The sequence below is a fragment of the Echinops telfairi genome, unplaced genomic scaffold, assembly GCF_000313985.2.
Source record: "Echinops telfairi isolate 266 unplaced genomic scaffold, ASM31398v2 ScPeMD7_2;HRSCAF=8, whole genome shotgun sequence".
Classification (NCBI taxonomy): Eukaryota; Metazoa; Chordata; class Mammalia; order Afrosoricida; family Tenrecidae; genus Echinops; species Echinops telfairi.
The window spans coordinates 53,561,251-53,581,305 of NW_022103898.1; the positions used below are offsets into that span (position 1 = coordinate 53,561,251).

General features: G+C 38.1%; 1 protein-coding gene and 1 pseudogene across 1 annotated transcript in view; both read right to left on the reverse strand.

Annotated features, from left to right (window-relative positions):
- Window positions 1-20,055, reverse strand: part of NAV3 (neuron navigator 3) — a 694,120-nt gene that overhangs the window by 380,667 nt on the left and 293,398 nt on the right. The window lies entirely within an intron of this gene.
- LOC115869567 lies at window positions 8,430-11,063 on the reverse strand (annotated as a pseudogene).

Below are 20,055 nucleotides of genomic sequence, written 5' to 3' on the forward strand. Positions count from 1 at the left end.
AAGTCTCCTATTAAATTCCCAAAGGGCATACTGACCTTAGGCTCCAGGGGTCAGCAAACCCAGCTCCTGAATTAAATGTCCAAGGCACCATACTCCAGGAAGGGTCAGCTCAAAGGCACTCAGCTCCACATTTTTTGGTCAGCAAGTCCAACTTCCTCAAATAAGTCCCCAGAGACGCCTCACTCTACAAGGCAGCCTCCTACACTACAGCGCTCAGCTTCACTTGCTAGCTGAGTTGGGGAGTCTGTCCCTCTGTTCCATGTGCTGGCTCCTGGTTCTGCTGCTGCTTCTCTGATGGTACAGCTGTTCCCTGGACTGAGGAGTTTCACTGCACAAGGATCTCTGGTCTAGAGAATGCACTCCACTCCTGGCTCTTTCTGGCAACAAGAGCCCTCCTCCTTTTTCTGAGCGTTCATTTTATACACAGCAGGATAGTGTGCCAGGGAATCCTAGTCACAAGTATTCACAGGTGAATCCTATCTTCCTCACCATCTTACTAGGCTCATGCAAGGAGCGGTCATTTAGTGGGAGTTAGAGACTTTGGCTACAAGAGCTACATTAACTAATTCACTGGCCGTACACTTTTTATAATATATCGCGGCATATAAGTCACTTTGGCATAGGCTTTTACAATTTCAAAAATATGTATAACAGGATAAAACAATACAACTAGAAATTTGTTGAAAATCTTAGACCAAAAAAATCTATATTTAGATGTAGGAGAAACAACATTATTATTAAACTAAATAAATTAATTAATTTATCTGCCCAGGACATAAAAATAACAGAGATTTAAAACAACAAGTTTTATGGGATATTTTGAGATGAACATAACATGAAAGTAAAGCTCAATATAAAAATGTTTACTTAGAGTTAAAAAAAATCTTCAGTGGTAAATCCATAATGTGTAAGAACATAGATCAAGAAAGCTAGCGTTCAATTACTGAAAATAGATTAAAGTTATTTTAGGTTGCTTTACATACCACATTTTTTAAAAGCCATCCAATGGAGAAGTTCTAATAGTTTGACATAAACCCTAAAACAGAAATCCTATGTATAAATGGGATAATCTTGCTTGAAAGAAGGAAGGGAAGAATATTTTTCACTACTGATAGCCTACTTTGGAAACACCTGTGTCTACGTTATTAAGTTATGTATAATACTAGACAGATTAGCTCCATTTCCTTACTTTACAGTTGTTTCTGAATGCTACAGATAGATTCAGTATTCATGTGACTACAAGCTATTTTCAGAGAACCCAGGCCATTTTTCTATGGCCTTTAAAGAGATTGTTGGAGGCACTTTGGGTTGCATTCAATAAAGCCTTGCTGTGGAATACTTAGTTTATAGGGAGTGTCTTCAGGGCATTTTAAATTCTTACCTTAGGATTGTTATGTTGTGATTTAGGGACATTTTTCTAAGTTAAAATAGACCAAGTCATTTACTGTATTAAGTTATTGCTGTTTGATACCATCAAGTCCCTTTTCACCTCATAGCAACTTCACGTGACCGAGCAGAGTGTTCCTGAGGGCTTTCTTGGCTGGGATCTTTATGGAAGCAGACCATCCACAGCAATGCTGGGGGGGTCCAGCCACCAACCTGTCAGTTAAGAGCTGAGTGTACCCTTCCCCATTATTCACCAGGGCTCCTCACCCGATTGGATCATCTATACATAGCAAAGCATAACACGTGTTCTCATGAAATTTAAGAACAATCAGAGAATTCTTTGATTACAAGATTTGGTTCTAAACTATAGCGAGTCTGATAGGAAGCGAGTAAGAGTTAGTACATAACATTGTGTTTGGTGTATTAAAGTTTTTTTATTGTGGCATATCATTATTCTTATAGTTATTTCTTAATTTAATGCCTTTCTTAAAATTCAAGGCTTTAAAACAGGCTGCAAAGAGCAAGGTTCAACGGTAGTGGGGGAGGGGGAAGAGAAGGGAGCTAAGGTCAACGAGTTCAGGAAGGAAAAGAATGTTTTGAACTGGATTGGGGTAGCAATGTGTACAATACTGCTTGATGTGATTGAACTATGGGATGATGCGATACCTGTGTTAACTCCCAATAAAATGGTTTTGAAAAAAATATATATATAGGCTACATAATAATAAAAAATTAGAGTTGGTTAAATTGAATTGAAATGATACTTTGAAATCATAAGAACTAGTAAACCAGAACCAAGACTAACGTAAGATATATCACAGGAATTCAGTTCTAGTCCTTAGGTCTTCCTTTATTCTCTACACCTACTAAGCTTGGTTCAGGTTTGAAGGGTTGCCCAAGCCAGCTTCCTGATAGCAATATAATGAGTGTGGCAACTTCTGGATGAATTCATTATGGTCACTCCAAATTTATAATAGCTATTTCTTGTACACCCCGGATAAAATATCAGATGGACATGAATGACAATCAACTGGGTAATTTGCTATGATCCCAAAGTTATTGGTAATTAGGCATCTCTAAGAACAGCTATATTTCCATGTTCAACAGCCCTGGTAGCATTGTCAGGGAAGCACTGAGCTGCGAACTTCAAGGATCTGCAATGCATACTCAGCAGTTACTCTCAGGAGGAGTAAAGGCTACCTGTTCTCATAACGATTTACATCTTCAGAACCCCTAAAAAGGGTCCCCATGAGTCAAAATTACTGTGGGTCACCAGGTATTTATTTAAGAAGACATTTTAGAGAATATTATCTCAGAGCCCAGATTAAGGAAATAACATTACATGCGTATCGAAATGTAATTGCTTTTATTCAGCAACTCAGGACAGTGAAAAGGAAGGATAACCATCATTGTGGGATTCATTCCTATACAGAGATGAATAAAGCAAGGGCCCTACCCATGAGCGATTTATATTCTTACAGACTAAGAGATGTGAGACCATGAAGACTTAGCGATACTGTCTCTGGTGGGCTGAGAGACAAATAATTGCATTTGGAATTATGTCCGGAGATTTAAATAATGGCAGGGATGGTGGTGTGGTTGCGGGAAAGGTGGAGGGGTTTAAGGAAGCAATGGGCAGAAAGGTGCATGGGACCACATAGCAGCAGGCTGTGTGGGGAGAAGCCATTCAGTGTTACTAGAGCAGAGAAACAAGGTTGTACATGCACACCGGTCCCGATCACGGCCTTTGTGTGGGCCACTCTGTAGAGACGACACTTTCCCTGTGGCAATAGAGCATTCACAGGACTGTCCTGTTGGCAAATTTGCATTTTCAGGAAGCAGTTCAAAGACTGGCTGGAAGGCAGTAAGATTACATTGAAACTATTAACAAGGTGCCTTTAGAGATTTAAGGATGGGAAAGGGGGAACTGATCACAATGACCTACATATGACCCTCCCTGGGGGACCAACAACAAAAAAGTGGGTGAAAGGAGACATCGGACAGTGTAAGACATGACAAAATAATAATAATTTATAAATTATCAAAGGTTCATGAGGGAAGGAGGGCGGGGGAGGGAGGGGAAAAATGAGGAGATGATACCAAGGACTCAAGTAGAAAGCAAATGTTTTGAGAATGATGATGGCAACAAATGTACAAAGGTACTTGACACATGGATGGATTGTGATAAGAGTTGTACAAGTCCCCAATAAAATGATTTATTTTAAAAAAGGATGAGAAATGCAATGATTTCAAAATAGACAGGGATAATAGATATGGAAAGGGAGAATTGAAGTATTGAAAACAAAACTAGTAGGACTTGATGATTGATATGGTATCAGGAGTGAAAAATTGATCTGCCTTAGATAAATAAATGGTGATGCCTTTAATTTAATGAAGGAATTATCAAAGGAATCTTTTATTTGTTTAAATAAAACTGTTCCTAAAGGAAATATTTTGTTGCTCCCATCGTCAAAAGTGGAGAGACATATCGTGGGACTGCAGTTATATGTCAAATTAAAATCCAACTTTAAAAGCAGGGCACTTGGGACATAGCTCACATTGTAAATTATTTAGCATACTTTCTCAGCGTTCCTTTATGAATGTGTCCCCTCTGTGGTATATAAGTATATGCTAACAGATTAACATAATGGAGCAGGGGAGTATGTCTGGGAGGGGCTAGTGAAAGAGGAAGGCCCTCAGGGAGATGGACTGACGACTGGGACAGAGGGCTCAAGCACAGGAACTGCTGGGAGGACGGTGCAGGGCTGGGCAGCATTTCATTCTGCTGTGCACAAGGTCACTCTGGGTCAGCACCACTCCATGTCACCTGACAACAACTGACAGTAGACTCACTAAGCTACCGAGAAACTAGAGAGTGAACACAGATGAGAAGTAGAAGTCACCTCCTGTTGAAAATCTGAACCTTTACATAAAAATACTCTTCTAACGCTTATAAAAATATTAGAAGCAAAGAGCCTCTATATTTGACCAACCTGACTTTTATTATTTGTGGATTTTTAATTAAGTAATTATTATACAACATGCCAATACAAATTTACTGAAAACCCAAGAGGAAAGTGAATTTTGAGAATGATGAGGGCGACAAATGTATAAGTGTGCTTTACACAATTGATGTATGTATGGATTGTGATGAATTGTATGAGCCCCAATAAAATGATTTTTAAAAATTTTTACTGAATATCTAACTGCACATGCTACTATTGACCTGTGATAATTTTTTTATTTTTTAAATGCAAACAAATACACACACACACTATTTCTAAAATAAGTGTAGGTGCAGTAAATTATTTAACATGGCTCTTCGAGACAAAGTCTTTAACTCCCACCAAGCAACCTTGTCCTGCATGGGTCTGATAAAAAGGTGGGAAAATACTGATCAGGTTTACCTGTGAGAAATTGTGAATAAGATTCACTAGCGTGGCATCCTACTGAATATAAAATCCTTCTCAGCCCTCTGTAAAGTAGGAGCAGGGATTTCATTGCCAGCAAGAACCAGGAGTGGACCTGAGATAAGCTAAGCAGGGAACCTCCTGGATCTTAAAGATAGCTGTAACATCCAGGAGCAGCAACAGCAGACCAGCAGCACGAACATGGAACACAGAGGTGCATTTCCCCGTCATACAACAAGTGCAGCTGAGTGCTTTGGGGCTGGAGGCTGGCTTGTGGAGTGGCATCCCTCTGGGCACTAATTTGGGGAATCTAGTCTTGCTGACAGAAGGAAATGGAGCTGAGTGCCTTTGGAAAGGGGTGTCTCTGGCACTTCATTCAGGAAGGTGCATTTGCTGATCCATGGAGTTTAAGCTGAATGTCATCAGGTTGGGCATACAGCAGAGTGGTAGGGCCTTTGGGCATTTATCAGCAGACCTGAAAGAACTTTGTAAAACGACCTGATAAACAACTGTATACTGAGCATTTTTCATTAGCATTAAAACCCATCAATTTCCTTAATAAACCTATTGAATCATGAACATTGTCTATGAGTTCTGTGTAGCCACTGAAATGGACATTAGAACCCAGACATAGAAAACACCAATTAAGACAACACAAAAAGTTTACAAATTACTTATACAAATTCAGTAATTTATCCTTTGACCATTGAATAAAACGTTATTCCAGTGGCAATACTGGGAGGGTGGAGGGAGGGTGGGGGCAGAAAGGGGGAACCGATTACAAGGATTTACATATAACCTCCTTCCTGGGAGATGGACAACAGAAAAGTGGGTGAAGTGTAAGATATGACAAAATAATAATTTATAAATTATCAAGGTTTCATGAAGGAGTGGGGAGCAGGGAGGGAGGAGGATAAATGAGGAGCTGATATCAAGGGCTCAAGTAAAAAGGAAACGTTTTGAGAATGATGATGACAACAAATGTACAAATGTGCTTGACACAATGGATGGATGTATGGCTTGTGATAAGAATTGTACGAGACCCCAACAAAATGATTCTAAAATAAGTCATTCCAACTCTGTAAGTTTAACAAATGGGGGACCTTGAACACTTCATAATAATAAAATACATACTAACCCACAGAAAGCTTAATTTTCATTTTTTCCTAGTTTATAGGAAATATTTTGAATAGGAAATCTTTTTCCTAGTTTATGGGTAATCTTATGAATTATATGGCTAGACTCCTTTATCTCAAAACAAATATCCCCAAATCTTACAACATAATATACTGTACTCATGGTAGATGTCGTGTTCCATAAATTTTAGTTTTCCAAGAATAAAGAACAAACTCCAGAGATTCATTATTCATCATCGTCATCATCTTTATCAAATATTTATGTGAAGATAACATTTCTGAAAATGTACTGCATCTCACAATAAATGGGTATTATTGTTTATCTCCATCTAAAGCATAATGAATTAAAAATGAATCTGTTAATTATGAAAATAACATCAGAATAATAACTGAGAATTAATGCAGCTTTAAGACTCCATGTGAAAGAAAACCTAGTTAAATGAGCTTTAAAAGTCAGGTCCATATTCTCTAATTGAATTATCAGTCCAAAAAGTGTAAATTCATTGGTCACATCATTTTAAACTACTACAAGATAACTTAAAGAAATATTGCAGGTGATCAAGTACTGTATTGTGAATTCTTTCTAAAATAATGAAAGGAAAGGATACTCAATCTTTGCAGGAAAGATGTCCATCTGGACATGCAATTTTAATTTCCCTGTGGCTCACAGAAAGCTGAAAGAGAAAGGTACTATAGGTCATAGCGAAATCGTACATCCAGCAGAGCATCTTTGAAGGAAAGTAAGTGAAAAATAAGGTTTGTGAAATATCCTTTAGCTCTCTCACTTTCTTGTTCAGCTGCTCTCTCCATATTATTGAAAATGTTAGAAGACAAGAATTGTATCCTGGTAGCCACTTCAAGGAGGCATTATAACTGAGTTATTACCCACTTCTAAACATTGCAATGACTTGGTTTCACCTCCAAATAGAAAGGAATTAAGCACTGGAGTGGGAAATAAGTTTTAAAGTCACTTCTAATGGAAAAATCATTACAATAAAAATATACTTAAGAAAATGTTATACTATTAATACATTTAAATGTAGGTATATCCACTGTAAGAACCACTAGGTTATCCTGAAGGAGAGAATGAAATAGAGATACATCAACACTTACCTCTAATGTTCCTATAAAGTAATTGCATGCTAAGAGTATTGTCTATTTTTCCTGAGAATTAGGGATAATCACATAGTATGTCCTATAACTCCACTAAGAGATGTAAGTTATGTCCCAGAGAAAGAGTAGCTCCCTCAGGGCTCCTGCTGATGTCTTTCCAGATGGAGACAGAAGTGGGACCAACTAATTATATTTTTATTACTGGCAAATAGACGTTCAGATATAGTTTTATGAAAGACAATTAGAAAGTTGAGAGACACCGGTTCCTATTTACCCTTATCCATTGACAGTTCTCAGAATGAACTTTAACGATGATAATGACCAATTTTTATTAGATATTTAAGCTGGGCACAGGCTTTCAAACAGGATCGCATTTACAACATCCTTATAAGGCAGGGATTATCAACATTATTCATCAAGGACAAAACTCAGAATAGTGAATTAAAGTTATGCATTCAAAATCCTGACTATTATAGTAGGGGAGACATTTGAATCTGCATTTTTGGGACATGATAGCTTTGTGTGCTTTATATTACAAAATTAATGGAAAGGTTACTCTGGCTTACCATGAAAGGATACTTTTTTTAAAGAGTTATAGTTAACTAACAATTTACTGCTTCGTGAGACAGCAAATTCTAATAACTACAGGTAACAATTATATCTGATGAGTTTAATAATCTAGTGTAATGGCCACAAAGTATCCACAGACAATGCTCATGATTATGGGGCTTTATAAGGGAAGTTAAAAGATGACCACAAGCCAGCATCAGAAATCATTAAGGATGAAGTCACTGATCTACAGCATCACATCTTCTCCGCTAGCAGCAAGTTCTTTCTGGTCCTCAGTCTGTGGCCCAGGGGTCGTCAAACTTTTTAAATAGGGGGCCAGTTCAATGTCCCTCAGACCGTTGGAGGGGCGGACTATAGTTTAAAAAAAAACTATGAACAAATTCCTATGCACACTGCACCTATCTTATTTTGAAGTAAAACAACAAAACGGGATCAAAACACCCAGCGGGCCGGAAATATGCCCTCGGTGGGCTGCATGTGGCCCGCGGCCTGCAGTTTGAGGACGCCTGCTGTGGCCTGTGCCTCCAAGGGCCAGGAAGCCCCTCTGCCACTCTGCCTCATTGCCTCCTAGTCTTGGCACCAGTCTCTGCTCTGTCTCTGCATGGCTTCTTTGCTCTGTCTCATGGACCCCGTGCCATGCCCCTCTCTGTCTCTGCAGTTGTTTCTTTTCTCTTTTTTCAGAGAAATAAGTTTTAATGTATATACTTAGTACAATTCTATTTGTAAAATTCATTGTCTTGTCATTCATTTATGTCAAAGCCACATCCTTGCAGGACATGCTTTTTTGAATTGCCTACAAGTTCTTCAGCTGATCTCAGGGTGTGGAAAAGTGCCCGACACTGTCAAAATAAAAATCCAACAGGTAGAAATCTTGTTGCAGTGGGTAGCTATTTTTGTCTAACACAAAAAGGCTCTGAATTTTCAGCAGGCAAGGCGCCTTGCTGAGTGCCAACAAGGCGTGGAGCAAGTCTGCTGCCACCTTCCCTAGGTGATGCCTGAGGAAGGGCCCATAAGTCCGTTAAGGCAGTCAGGCAAAATGTTGAGAAGGATCTTCTGTATCGGCTCTGATCCCACTCGAATAACAACACTATGTGTTCCATCAGTTACACTCATTAAAGTTGGCCTATCATATATTTTCTTCAGAGTAAATGGCAAGCAGCTTAACCACTGTTGGAAGAGCCTGTTCTCATCAGTTTCCAGTTGTGCACAGCCAATATATGTGATGTTGGGAATAGAAGCGAAAATACTCTTCAGAGAACTCTGAGCAACGAGGATGATCTGCTTCTTTTGGGTTGCTCTAATAGGAAACACCCGCTCCCAAATCTGGGCGTTGATGAGAACCTCTCCTGAACACTTGTGTGCTGGACATGCTGCAAGTCGGATGTCTTCGCCAAGGATGGCACACTTTGTTGAAATTTTGCTTTAAATTCAAATGCCCGTACACCATCATCATACAGGCACTCACAGGATGACCAAGGTGTTGTATGCAATTCTAGGTTTCCTGATATGCAACTGCGTTGAACAAAAAGATATTTAAATTCCCAGATATAATCTTTTTTCCTTTGAAGGTGAGGGTACTAGTCTGCTACAGGACCCCATAAAACAAGCACATACTATTGACTTTGGGTCTGTTCCACTGTTAACATACTTTCCTTTGCTTCTGCCCTCTAACATTGTATAATGCTTCTGTCAGTATAGAGATATCAACAACTTTTAGTACTGCGTGGGCCAAGGTTTCAGGCTGAAGGTGCTCCAGTTCTACAAATTCTACATTGCCCCCTTTCTGAGGCTGCCTTTCAGGAAGATCCCTGAGGCAGGAGTCCTTGGAAGACCCAGATGCTAGTAAGTCTTGGAGGGCAATAGCACTCACCGCACTGGAATATTCTTCGGGCTGGACAGATGAATAATTCCCAAGATTTAATAGTTGACTAGTAAATGTCGATTGTAGTATTATCTCACCGATCCATTGATCCTCATGAATAGTAACATCTGTGAGTAAAATGATGTCACTAGGAAACACTGTAAGGGCCAACATGCTGTAGTCCACCACAGAGAAACCTTCTTAATTTCAGATTGATCGACAACTGTAATTGTTGCCAAAGGTAGTTTAGAACCAGAAATTGGCTCTGATTTAATGTTTATTTCTTTTACATGATACAGAGATAACATCATGACTAAGCAATTATATTTTCGGCCTTTACAATCACATTTATTAATGTTGGGTTTTTTTTTAACATGATCATGGTGAGACACACTCCTCTGGTCCAGTGTTACAGGAAGATCTCTTGTGTTAGAAAGAAACAGTTTTCTTAGCTACTTGGAGGCCTTTAGATGGAGCTTTAGAGTGGCCTGGTAGATCTTCCGGGGCCCGACTTCTTTCAGTAGAACTTTTACGAAAGTATTGAGCTGGGAGCACAGTATTCCTGAACTATACGACTCAATACAGATCTCACTTGGCGGCAACTTTTCTTCGTGATCTTATAATTTCTTCAAGATCTGTATTAGGGTCTATGACATCATGGCTATCGTTATTTTCAAGACAAACCAGGCTACTAAGTTCAAGTGAATATGTCCATTTTGTCCATTTTCACATGCTGTAAAATTATCACCAGGCCAAACCAAATTATTTATGGTTATACCTATTTCCTTGTGACTTGCCTTTGGTCCAATCTCTGTTTCTGGCCCTTTTATTTAGAGAATTCTGCCCTTTATGCTTCCTCTGAGCTAAAACAAAAGCACCTGGCTGAAGGTCAACATGCTGAGAAATTCAGTATCAGCAGATAAGTTCAGGTCTGAATCCTTCATAACTATTTCTTTAGAACTTGGCTTATCAGCTATCTTGGAGAATTCCAGACGCTGATTTTGACCTTCATGGGGTGTTCTTGACACAGATGTTGATTCTAAAGCTTCTGATCCCACGTAAATTTGTTTGGTAGTACACATTAAATCTAATATACTGTTATGACCTAATTGGAAGGTTGCTCTTTTTAAGTTTGGTGTATAGATATCTGACAGATCTTCATGCTGTTCAACTGTAAGTTTCTTATTTCCTGTTTCTTTTCTTCTCTAGTTAAATGCTGAATTCTGCCCCTAAATCCACATATTTGAACATGGAGTCCACTACTTCATTCATCCCTGAAGGCGGACTCTCCGGTGTCTCAGACACACAACATACTAAGTCGGTTTTCAAATGAGCAGATCTCTCCCTAAAGTGCACTGGACAGTGACTATTAAGACCTGGAGAGCCAATGCTGTCTAGGGCTGGATAATTTTTCTGCTTGCATTCTTTATCCTTCACATGTATAGAATGTTAATTGTACAAAAGCTGCATTTTCCCCCAGGGATCAGTAGTGGATATGGAAGAAGCTGGTTCGTGCAACACTTTCATTTTCAGTGGGTGAGCTGGAGTACCCCAAAAGAGGTGGTGAACTTGAGATCTTCCAGTCATGATTCCTTAGTCTTTTCTTCAACAAGGCAAATGCAGGATTCAGGCCAGAGAATAATTTTCATGGCCACGGGGGCAGGTGGAGGAGCGGCAGGCGGTCCTGTAGGTTACCCCTGCCCCACGAGGCCATGGCTAGCTCTGCTGTTGTTTCTTAACAGTCTAGAATTTTCTCTCTTCCTGCATCTGAGATGTCTGTCTTATTCTCAGTAGAATGACAACCATTGGAATCCCTGAGTTAGAGTAGTACTGCCCCTTTGGGTTTCTGAGGTTGTAAATCTCTACAGGAGTAATAAGCCTCATCTTGCTCCTGTGGAGCGGCTGGTAGCCAAGAACTGGTGACCTTGTAGTTAGATCAATGTGTAATTCATTATCCCAGCAGAGCTTCTTAACACACACTTCCTATATTTTTAATTTTTTACTTTGATATGGCATGTTTATTAAAAGCATTAAAACCTTGTTGATATAGTAGTATTACTTGAAGTCTATACGTCCTTCAGATTTCCTTAGTTTTTCACTAGTTTCCTTCTGTGATCCAGAATAATAGGTACGTGTTATATTGCATATATTATATAAAATACCATCACACTTTAGTTGTCATAGTCAGTGGTGGGATTCAACAGAACAGATACCTAATGTTTTGTTGGGTTCAGCAAATCAGCTGTTACCATAGCACTTGTATTCGGGGTCCTCTCTGAAGTGGGAGGCTGAAGAGCCACCTAATCTGTAAAGAACAAATCTACACCCCTTCTCTTTTACTAACTTCATCTTTGCATATATTCTAAGTGCTCACAGTAATGTTCATTGTGTCCATATGTATACAGAATAAGATGAAACTATGTTTGTAATATTTATTTATTCATTTCATAAAACTTATTATACTTTTGGTGAAATACTACGGTTTTATTCCCTTATGTTTGTTGCTGCAGTAAGCAAACATGGACTGTAAAGAGAAAAAGCACCAAACAGCCAGAGGGTGACATGCTGTCATTTGTTTCAGTTTAGTGTCCCTCCCCCAATTCTCACAAGATATTATAAGTTAAGTATGCAATTCCTGAAAATGTTCAAAGACCTAAAAATACTGTCAGAACAATTTCTGCAGAAGCAGAAAGAGGTTTTTCAAAGACGAACACAATATATCCAGAAAAGGGAAGTCATCTGTTTCTAACTTATCAACACAGGACTATTGTTGAATTGTCCTAATCTAAAGGAAGGGGACCCGACTCCTTCAGTGAAAAGCTGGGTAAGGATGAGTCACACAACTGATGATGCTCAGATACAACTGAAGAGTATTACAAGGGAGGAAGGCAAATCAAGAAGCAATTTGGAGATATCTTAAATACCAGTTTTTGTCAGGTAGTATTTAATATTTCTAATTAATATTTTAAAATTCTTTCTTATAACAATCCAGTTTTGTGTACCTCTTTTATTGTTTTTATTTAGGGATTAGTCATATGAAATAATAAACTGCCTTTTAGTATATATATATATATATATATATATATATTTTTTTAAACTTAAACAGTCTCTAGGGGCAGAGAACTAGTTGTTATATCATTTGATTTTTATCACTAGTCTCTTTTAAGCTATGACAGTTTCTCAACTTTTCCTTGTTTTTGATCACTTTTGATGTCTGTAGGAACACTGATAAGGCATTTTGTAGAGCATTTCTGTATTGGAATGTGTCTTATTTTTTTCTTAGGATTTTATTATAGCTATGCGTTTAAGAACACACATAAGGTTATATAGTTTGAATAAGATCACATAAACGTGATGTGTATCACATCATAGTAAAGAACATCCTGTTGGCAGGATTCATCATTACTGATGTTGCCCTTCATGACCTGACTGTCAGAGTGCTTGCCAGGTCTCCCTACAGCAAAGTTATCCTCCTCGCCCTTCGTGACAAAAGCAGTCATTGTATACAGCCCACACTTTGGGGGTGTGGAGTTATAGTCTAATCCTTAGGAAAAGCATCTACAGAATTTATTTTAAAGTATTCTACACTGAAGTTTTGTCTATCCTACATACTTATTCCGCCCATTGCTGATAAGGACATTGATTCATGGGTTTGTGTACTTTGGAACGTATTACTGTTCGGTGCCATTGAGTCAGCTTCAACCCACAGTGACCCTACACACAGAACAAAGCATGCATCCTCACAACTGTTCACTTGCCTGAACCCATTGATGCAGCCACTGTGTCGATCCAGCTTGTTGAGGGTCTTCCTGTTTTTCTCTGCCCTTCCAATTTACCAACATGATGTCCATCTCCAGGGACTGGTCTCTGCTGACAATATGTCCAAAGTATATAAGGTGAAGTCTTGCCATCCTTGCTCCTAAGAAGTATTCTGGCCTTACTTCTTCCAACACAGATAAGTCTGTCCTTTGGTGAACACTTGTGTCAGATGCACCTCAGGCCTCAAAGTAACATCTTTGTTCTTCAATACTCTTTTATTATTATTATGATTATTATTATTAAAAGATATTTTATTGGTGACTCTTACAACCCTTATAACAATCCATACATCAATTGTATAAAGCATATTTGCACTATGTTGCCATCATTCCTTTCTAGACATTGACTTTCTATTGAGCCCTTGGTATCAGCTCCTCTTTTTTCCCTCCTTCCCCACCCCCTGATGACCCCTTGATAAATTATTATCATTTTTATATTTTACACCAGCCGCTGTCTCGCTTCCCCCATGGTTTCTGTAGTTCATCCCCCTGGAAAGGGCAGGGGCATGTGTGATTCTGTGTCTATCATTGCAATCGGTTCCCCCTTCCTCCACTCCTTGCCCCACCTCCCTCCTATATTCTTAAAAGGTTTTGTCTTTGTATTATCAAAATACAATACGTATTTTGATCTGTTGACTGCTGCTTCCATGAGCATTGATTGTGGGTCCAAGTCAGGCAAACTCCTTGAAAACCTCCAACTTTTCTCCATTGATCATGATGTTACTTATTGGTCTTGTTGTGAGGATTCTGGTCTTCCTTATATTGAGCTGTAATCCATACTGAAGTTTACAATCCTTGATCTTCATCAGCAAGTGCTTCAAGTCCTCCTCACCTTCAGCAAGCAAGGTTGTATCATTTCCATCCCTCAGCTTGTTAATATTATTTAGAATATAGCCGAATACGATTATATTTTTGGCATCATATTATACTATATCTGGACATTAGGAGCTTGCAGTTGATGACAATGTCTCTATGGCATACATATATTAATGTTTTCATTTCAGGAGCATTTTAATTTATTTTTTAGCGCTATAAAGTGCTCTAGCTTCATGTAGTGTATTTCTTGCTGAGTCCTAAATAAGCCTTTTTTTTTCCCTCAAGAGGCCCTGGTTCCTTTGCTTGGTTAAGGGTCTGGGAAACCAAAATTGAGAGCGAGGGACGCTCTCCACTATCAGAACATCCCAGCTCCGTCTCTCTCATCTGTGTAGACTCCTTGCTGTTGTGTTGCACGGCAGTGAGCACTCAATCACTGTTCTAAAAATGATCCTATCTAGGAAATAGAGTTAGAGACTTGCTTAAACTTTCCTAGATTTTTCCATATTCTCTGAAGTGAGCTTATAGTATACATAGTCAACACAATAGAATAATAAATATGTTTTAAAAGCATCATTAATAATCCCATATTTGTTAAAATCAGAGCCATTCTCGCATATTTAGGTAATTCCAAAATGAAAGCGAGAGATGCACTAAAATCTTGGTAAACATATTTTATGCAAAATATTTATCTAGAAGGTTTTAATCCACTTTTCTGAGTACTTGTGTCTGTATTGCAAATTTCTTTGGGTCTTCAGAATTTTCATCAACAGTGACTTCTATAACAAGGCCCTTGTCCTCAATTCTCCAGCTGTAGCTCACTTGAGCTAGGCTATCTCCCCTGGTCTTACCCCAAACATCAGCACACAGAGGTTTATCCTCGGCACTCGCTCAGTGTGCCATGTGGCTTCCTTTTCTATATCTGAACTCGCTTCTTTGAATTATTTTATTTTATTTTATTTTGGAAGTTTGGCTCTTCAAATTGAGTTACATTATATGTCATTATACACAAATTCAACTAAACATTTGTTTTCATATAAACTGGTCTTTAAGATGGGCCTGTCAGGGTGCGATATAACAATGATGAGAAATACAACCTTCCTCTAGTTCCTAAAGGTTTCCTCCCCGCTCCCACTACCATGACTCGAATTCTATCTTGCAAGACTGGCTAGGCCAGAGGAGGTACACTGGTACAGATAGGAACTGAAAATACAGGGAATCCAGGACGGATGAGCCCTATAGGACCAGTGGTGTGAGTGGCAAAACAGGGAGGGTAAAGGGAGAATGGGTAGGAAAGAGGGAACCGATTACATGGAACTGTGTGTGACCTCCTCCCTGGGAGACAGACAACCAAAAAGTGGATGAAGGGAGACGTCGGACAGGGCAAGATATGACAAAATACCCATTTATAAACTATCAAGGGCTCATGTGGGAGCGGGGAGCGGGGAGGGAGGGGAAAAATGAGGACCTAATGTCGGGGGTTTAAATGGAGGGAAAATGTTTTGAGAAACGATGTACAAATGTGCTTTACACAATTGATGTGTGTATGGATTGGGATAACAGTTGTATGAGCCCCTAATAAAATGTTAAAAAAGAAAAATAAAATGAAATGACAGATTGTATTTGGATCAATCTGATATAAAATAAATCTTGAGCGTGATAAAAACAAAACAAAAAAAAAAGATGGGCCTATTTTATTCCATGTTCAGTTAACGAAATAGCAATCTCTACCAATTCTGAGGGTGGGGCACAGGGAGACGACCCCAAAAACCTACAATTTTAGAAAATGTCAAAGGCATTTCACTTGAAGTTATACCTGGCATAAGAAACTATCCACGAAAGATCTAGATCTAAATATATTCTGTCTCCTTAAATTGTCTACTAACTGCTAGGGAATAAAATCAGACATGATTTTCCATACCACCCTAAGAGTGAACAAGATTTTACCTCCCACCTTGGGCCAGTTATTTTCAGATGTTAGATTATTGCATGTTCCCTACATTTGTTTGTTTGTATTTCTTTATGTTGTCACCAGGAAACTCTAAGGATAGAACAGAACCTTTGGTAATAAGAAAATAAAGCAATGTTTTCTTAGAATTTCACCTAAATTTTATATTACAGATGATGGAGACCCCTGAATCTTATATTAAAAATAATAACTAACATATTTCAGAATTCAACTTCAATCTTCACTCTCTCATAGTCTTTAAAATCCTCACAGATTCGTTTCCTTGCCAGGTTTCCCACTGCCTTTCTTCCTCTCCCTAATTCTCCTTACACACTGGTCTTTTTTCTATCCCTGCGTACTTCCTTCCATTTCCCCCGTGTGTGGCACAGTCCCCATCCACACATCCGCAGTGTCTGCAGCAGCAGCACCATGACTCACTCACTGATCCGCATGGCCAAGTTGATAGTTCTCCCTGATCCTGATTCCCACCGTCACTCTCACGAAAACCAAATTACTTCAATTTTGTTAGACTTTACAGTCAAATTAAATCTCCAAAGAGAGCTAAGTTTTGTATCTTATAACACTTACATACATGATTGCTATACAAGAGTCCAGTGGTACAATGGTTAAAGCACTTAGCTGCTACCGTAGAACTCAGTGGTCCGAAGCCAACAGGAGAAACCCAGGAGAAAGGCCCGGCAATCTGCTTCTATAGCGATGCCGTCTCAGGGAAGAAACCTTGGGACGACAGTTCTACTCTGGCCTACGGAGTGGCTATGAGCTGAAGGTAACTCAATAACACACAACTTTTCTCTATAGTGTGTATAATATGTTAACATAGCTTGATCTTTCCTTGGTAAATTTTTATAGAGAAAAAATGATTGGGTAATATCAAAAGAATGTCTATGTATTTATTTCCCATTCCAATATGGAAATGTAGGAAAAATGGGTTCAAAGACTTCTATGCTTACAGTAATCCACACTACACAGAAGTTATTGATCGTTGGATAATAGGAGGACCATGATGGAATGAATCTCACAGCCTTTGCCCTGTGAAGCACATGGGTGGCCTTCAAGGAAAGGAAGGGATTCTAAGTAAGTAATTATAACAGTGGGTTATATTGTCCAACTTAGATAAGGACTCTAAGTGAAAGGAACATAATTTAGGAAAAAGCAAAAAGGAAAGGAGGCCAGCCTAAAGAAGATAGTGTGGCAAAGGTCATGGAAGTCTCTTCTGAGGGAACACTTAATGCTGAAATCTAAAGATGAGTAAGGAGTTACCCAATTTAACAGCAAGGGATGAACTGTCAAATTTTTAAAAGAAAAAAATAATTCTCAAAGTACCTTTTTAATTGGAGTGACCATGTCATTTTTTAAATGACATAATCAGAATCACATCTATTAAGACAAATAATCACTCAAATAATCACTCAATAGCGACATGCATAATATATCATAGCATCTTCTTATTAATTTTATTTTTAAAATAATTCTATGCTACTTATCCACTATTCAAAAATATTGCCCCAAATATATTCCTTATGATATGCAAAGGATTCTAAATGATTATTTAATTGAATTATCACAATAGTGGAGTAATTGAGATTTAGTTAGTTTAGGTAATTTGCAGTGAATCAGAGGCTTATGAGTTAAGCCTAAAATTTTAACGAGCTCAACCAAAACTCAACTTTTTGGGGAGTAACCTTATTTACTCCAAATTAATTAGAAGAAATTCTCAGCTACTAGAATAGAACATTCTTCTTGTCTGTTTTTTGATAATTTGAAGTGGCTTGCAAAGGACAGTTTTCCATTGGTGATATTTAATGCATGCATAATTCCTTTAATTGATCTAGTTTCATGCAGAAGTTCAGATTTGATAGGGATATTGCACTAGGAGAGAAATACATTTCAGTGACTCAGAAATCACAGTGTCTCTGAAACCAATACTAAAATGATCAAATGTATAATCATTCCATCATTTCTGCTGAAGCGTGTATGTGAAGTAGAGAGAGTATAGAAAACGTGGGGATAGATTTGTTTGCTGATCCCTGCCATAGAATGTCAATCTCCTACTTGGACTTTTCTGTGCTGAAGATGTTATCACCACCAGCTCTACAGTCATAGGAAGTTGGGAAGTTGGGATACACCCTCACTTTTTATGTCTCCAAGACATTTTAACATCTGTGAGACATCACTCCAAAAGAAAGCAGGGTGTTATTCAGTCCAAAGAAGACATCTTGGGCTCTGTTTCTCTCTGTACACTCATCCAATGTCCCAAGCATGTTGTGTTTGGGTTCTTCTGAAGCTCTTCCTAAAGTTCAAGAGCTGAAATACAGCCATTTATAAAAGACAGATTTGGATTGCATATGGCACAAAAATGACTCAGGGTTGTTTTTACAGTAAATTCACTTTGTCTTTAATATAACAAGCAAATTTGCAGTGCCAAAAAATGTGGTTGAAAGTTAGGAGAGAATCTGATGTTAGTCAACTATACTCTCTGGCCCCTCCTCAAAATTTACATAAAAACACCCCAACTGAATGGCCTGGACAGCCTGCTTTGAGTGACCAATCTACTGGGTCACTGTAGTTAAGAACTGCAGGCTATCTACCATGCACACTGGTTTGCACCTGAGGAATGATGTCACAACAGCACTCTAGGGTCTACTCTATTTCCATAAAAGGGAGTTTTGCTATACTACAGTTACTCAATCTAATTACTTTAGCATTTTGGTTTTTACTACACTATTGGGTCTACTCACCATGCTTGAGATCTTTAAATTTTATCATAAAACTCTAGAATAGTTTACATGTCTGACTCAGTTTGAATACCATCTACTCCACTGTTTTCTTCATATTCATCTAGTTATTACTTTCAAACACCATTCGCCATTCATTTCCCTATAACTACATGATTTGAATATGTTAATTTCATTTCCTTTATACACCGAACTTGTAATACTTTATAGTAGTAACTTTCATATTTTAAAAAGAATACATGAACCATATGTGTACAAAGTTCAGCTTAGAAATCTTTAAGAGCCGTTTTAGAGAGATTACTGCTACAAACCATGTAACAAACGCTAATGTTAAAAAACAAACAATAATTATTCTCTCATAGACTTAATCCACTTCCACATTGAATAATTGTGTTTATCATTTGGAAACTGGTTACTTCTTAAATTTTGAAATGTACCACTTGATTTGACAATCATGTTACTAAGTTTGTCAACAAATACATGTTTTCTAATTTTATATGCCTAATACATTTTGTTACACTAAAGAGGGGGCTAAATATAGACCACAAGTCTATTAAATTACTATTATTATCTTCACTGGGCATGGATGGTTCATGCTCTTTGAAAATTTGATTATAGACAGAAGCTTTAAATGGGTATTAAGAAGTCTTCTTTCCATTTAATGATATTCCTCAGTAATTTAATCAAGATTACGAAAAATCATGTACCTGTGTGTGATAAATATTAAAAAATTAAATCTTAATCAAATGGCAGGATTATGTAATGAATTGACAAAATTAATTTGCCCCAGGTCACTTCTCAAAATTTGTGATTGTAATTAAACTGTGCAAAATCTTAGTTATGAGTCTTGATATGAAATAGAAAAAATGATTGCTTTTGCTTCCTGTACTTAATGGATCCCAAAGTTTGTCTCTGACTGTAATTATCAGGAAGTCTGTGGAGCTTCTCAGTCAGTAACCACTCAAGTTAACTTGTAGTGTGACATTTCATAATGAATCCCTTTCTCTTGTCAATTATCATTGTCTGGACCCTCTAAAACAATTCTAACTAAATGTTAAATACTGTGCATTCAATGCCAATTCTCTAAAAAAGGTAGAAAGAAAATATCTAGCATCCACATAATTCCTCCACCACTATTCCTCTTTGATCTAAATTTACCATTCCGCCTTTAATATAATTATGATCCAAAGTGATTTATCTTGTGAAGACTTGAGGTTTTTGCTCTTCAGAGTGGTAAAATATTT